Below are 4,925 nucleotides of genomic sequence, written 5' to 3' on the forward strand. Positions count from 1 at the left end.
TAGAATAGTTAATATAGACAATCTTAGAGACTGTGATGAACAGCAGAATTTCCTCAAACAATCTCAGTTTTACTAGCAAACTGTTCAGTGAATGATTGAGATTTTGCTATATTCATATCATGGCCACTATCAGTAACAGCCCTTTGCCAGTAGAGAATAACTGTGCTCCCACACTGGAGACAATTAGGCTAACACTAAGCATCTTTGTAAACCTCTCAGAGCAGTTTTTGGTACAAAATAGTTGACCTTCTGGGCATATACTTTGTATGGTATTTGACCATTTTCTTCTTCAGTTAATTGTGCTTGAGCTTAGTGTCACAAAAAACAGCAGTTCAGCATCTTTGAAATATCTATGCATCTCTTTCAGCATTCTAAGAGTAGAGGTTACTCCAGACTCACAAACAAGATTTTACTACTGTTGTTATTCTGTTGGCCATGGGTTATGATCAGGGAAGCAAGCTGAATGCCAATGCTACATGCAGATAAAGCTTTGAAAGACAGAGAGACAGGCAAATCCAGCACGGACAAAAAAAAATACTTAAAGAAAACCATTCCCATTTCAAATTTACCAGCACTGAGACATGAAAAAATCATGAGAGTGGTGCACTGTATGTTTATATAATGATTGGCTGTGAGTTATATAAATAACTGTTGTTATTTAGCACAGACTCATCCTCCTTATCTTGCACAAATGATCAGCTTTAGCCTTTGAGGAAAAAAAGAAATCCAGTATAGTGCAATCTCCTTTAAGCATAAGTGTTATTACCTTTCATGAAAGCAGGTTCGAGTATCTCATCATTTATTCCTCTGGACTCCTCAATCACTGCTATAGACAGTCTCAGAAATGCTCCTCGTGGGAAATCTTCACATCTGAGGAGAACAACAACAAAAAATATAGTGTTTGAAAGAGGTTGTTGGATACAGTGGTGTCAATAACCTATCACCAAAGACAATTAGCACAGACAAATAAAAGCAAGGTCAGATTCAGAGTGCTAAGAATTGAACAATTGGAAGTGTTTACACTTTTTCTTTAGCATCATTCTTCCTTTAGATTCACCATAGATTTTTTTTTCAGTATAAGAGAACACCCTATTTTATTTCAGCAATATATATAGATTTTTTAAAAAAGAAATAAAACAAAAACAGAGAGAGAATAACACAGCGATTCCACAAGGGTGAAAAGCCAGGAGCCAAAGATGATGACAGCAGGGTTTGACCAGGGCAGGTAGCATGGTGGTGATAACAGCACTCATTAGGAGTTCCAGTTAAAGAAAAGTAATGAACCAATGAAAAGTAATGAATCCAGCATCTCACCTAGCAGCCTGTGAAGGAGCAGCAGAAGATGAAGCCAGATATAGATTGGAAAAAATACATTATATAAGTCTAATAGCATTCCAAGAGGCAGCACCAGGAACAAGCCACCAAAAACATTGGCCCAAGGTTCCCCAGGTCACAAGGCCAGAGAGAATCACACATAGATATGTATACCTGTGACTTAATTCAGACTAGGAGTGAACGCCGAAGCTTAAACCTAAATGGAGCCATGGTCAGAAGGCATGGGTGGAGGCTCCAGGTGAGGCTGCTCAGGGTCATGAAGAGCTATTAGAGCTCTGATGACCCAGCCATAATCAATGGCTCAAGTTAGGTTGCCAGCTGGCAAGAAACAGCATATCACTAGTATTAATATTCACTATTTTTGTCAACGTAAATGATAGCACAATATGCACCCTCAGCAAATCAGTTCAGATCAACTGAGGTATAGTGGCCTCTCAGAGCACAGATATTACTCCAGTCTAAGGCTGTATCTACTTACACAGTGCTAGACCTGGAGCACACACTTTATCCATCTTTGGAGTTGAGCTGCCTGCTCAGAAGGCCAATTTGCTGACAAAAGTGAGCTATTTCAGAAGCCTTGGTAGTCTTGGAGCTCAACTGCAAGGAGTTTCAGTGGAGGTTAATTACAAAGAACTCTTCTCAGAAGCCTCAGCAGGGGTCCCTCCCTGTCACTGAGAGGGAGTTGGGGTTCTTGCACTCAGCCCTGACACAACGTTGCCTGTGCATGGCCTTACGCCTTGCTTATCTAAACCCTGACCTGTGCATTGGCCTCCTAGCTTCATCTTGGAGCTGCTTCATCACTATGGGCTTTTCTGGCAATGTGAGTGCTGCTGGCTTACTTTGTGTACAGCTTTCAGACCTGCCTGGATCACTCTGCTCTGCCTCTGCCTCCAACCAGTGAGGCTTCTGCCTCCCTTGCTATTTGCTCCTATTTCTCATGGAGCAGTGTCAAGCCATGCTCCTGCACCAACACAGAGCTGCTTGTGGGCAGGAAACTCAATCTACTCAATCTACTGTGCTGTCTTGGGAACAGAGGACAGCTCAGTTCTCAGCTGTTCCAATGAGTCTACCAAAAAATGCCACGCACACCGTGCTGTAGGACCAGGAAAGTTCTGGGCTGGAAACTCTCACAGATCATACCTAAATTTCAGTTCATGCTTGCCACCTTCTGGATTCAAGTAAGCCCTGTGTGAGACAAGACCCACAAGAGCACCATAACTCCTTCCCTTTTTGCACTCATGACTTACAAAGACAGGCATGCAAAAGGGAGCCATGTGACACACTGCACCTTGTCTCTCATCTGTGTGACAAGAACAGCACCCCAGTAAATACCCAGTAAATGGCATTTATTTGTGTCACAGCTGAGGTGTGAGCACAGAGGCTGTGCACTGTGAAAGCTCAAGGCTAATTCAGCTAATAAAATTCCCAAAGATCTGCCAAGGAGAAAGGTACCAGACATAGTTAAAGATAAAATGAAGGCCAGACCAGTGAGGTAGGGATGTAGGAAGCGTTCCTAGGCTGCATGAGATGATATTAATTGGGAAAGGTGCTCTCAAGGAGCTCTCTTGCTCCATCTGAAACACCTGTCCAGGAGAGTAAGATCGGAGGCCAATGGCTGCACTATATGCAGAACGAGCAAACTCGAACTTCTACTACAACAGTCTGATGTGATATTTATACATGTATATAGGTCATCTTGTACAATCCCAACAAAGGGCACTCCAGTTTATTTCTGTTGTTGTTCTCTTAGAAAAGTAATGTATTTGTGACTTCCCATGCTTGCTGTACTTGAAGCATCTTCAGCTTTGTAATCATAGATCAATCTTTGTAAGACTTCACCAACTTATTCTTTGGATTAAGCACAGCCTTTACCCAAACTATTTGGGTAGAACAACAAATGCTTGTGGAATCTGAATGCCTTGAGGGACTCAAAAGGAATATGAAATCGGTTTGGACAGACTATTAAAATGAAATAATATGGAAATGAACTGGAGATTTAAAAGCCTCTGGCATGACTTTTAGAGCATATTAATGCTACAAGCAGCACTGCTTTTATGCAAGAAGGTTCAGTTTACCTTTCCCTCGCTCCTTTGCTTGCTGTCAAACTATGCTGGTTCAAGGAAAGGAAGCCATTATCTCACATACACATCAAAAGCAGAAGTTCTGTGATGATTTTCAAACCCCAGATTTAAGACCTCATGCCTGGTTGTAGTTGTACAAGTTAATCAGACAGAACACTGAATTCCCATGTTGTCATCTATTCTCTGGCAGCTTTCTGGCCAGAACAGGAGATATCTTTCGATAAGCAACGTCAAGGCAGTTCCATTCCAGAAAGAACAATGGGCTATTGGTGTATCATGGCACAGCACAAAGTAGTTTCATCTAAGGCACCTCATTCTGCCCCAGTGATGTTTAAAGATTACAGACATGTCACTGAGGGACTGGCTTTCACTGAGAAGGAGATAAATAAAATGCAGAACTGTTCTGCAGACTCATTTCAGCTTGATTTTTTTGCTCTTTCTATCTGAATCATTGTTTGGCTTGGCCTTTACCGGGCACTTGGGAATTCACACCAAAAAAGGGACATATGCACGCAGATTCCTTTGCCTCTGGGGTTTAGCCTGTCCACTGGATAGAATATCATGCCCTGTAATTTGGTTGGCAGATTGACAGACTTTAGACCTGTAGCTTTACAGATCCTGAATCCAATATGAGCCAATGGGACTATGAGAAAGGCAGTGAATATTCTCACAACCCATTCCAAGACATTCAAGGGCAGAATCGGATTTGCAAGCTTCATTAGTTACAAACATCTGCAAAGGTTCTTTTTCAGGAGGAAAAGACTATGACTGAGACAGTCAACATAAGCAGTTCCTTGAATTCTTGATCTTGCCCCCTGCAAACACCAGAATATCTTTGTTTCACACAACATTTTCACACACCACCTCATTTTTTAAGAGCTACAAGCAAATGTAGCTCATTTGTCCACTGCAGCAAACTACTTAAAGGGGTTTCTGAAAGTAATCCCCTTTTAAAATATGGTTTTCAACTCATTGTAGAAATTACATAGCTGTCTCAGCGAGAAGTAGAATGATGTTAATGGTAGCAGTTAATATCAGCAAGCATCATATCACTGTGCGTTGCTGTGTAACATTATGTCAAAGAAAGTGAAAGGAACAGCATTTATGGAGTGCTTGAGTCAGAGGACATATCAGAACAGCGAGAGATTTCAGTTTAGATAACTAGTCCCAAGTGTTGCTAAAGTAGACTTCTGGCTGAAAGAGATACAAATACTCTACAAGCAAGCTGTTGCACAACTTGTGTTGCTTGGAGGCAGATAGGACAGCAAAACACCTACAAGTTAGAAGGGGATTTTCAGGTTTTACACAAGCTCAAAGTAGGCGCTTGAGCTTGTGAGTGTTCTGCTCAAATACAGAGCACAAACCAGCCAGACAGAAAGCATTCATTTTCCCCTGACAACCAATTACAGTTCTTGGTAAATACTCAGCAAAGGAAATCTATAACTATGGTCTGCCTAAAAGACCATGAGGGACCATGATGTAAGGTAGATGACAGTAGAGCTAATAAGG

This window comes from Tetrao urogallus (genome assembly GCF_951394365.1).
Source record: "Tetrao urogallus genome assembly, chromosome: 7".
In the NCBI taxonomy this organism is placed as follows: domain Eukaryota; kingdom Metazoa; phylum Chordata; class Aves; order Galliformes; family Phasianidae; genus Tetrao; species Tetrao urogallus.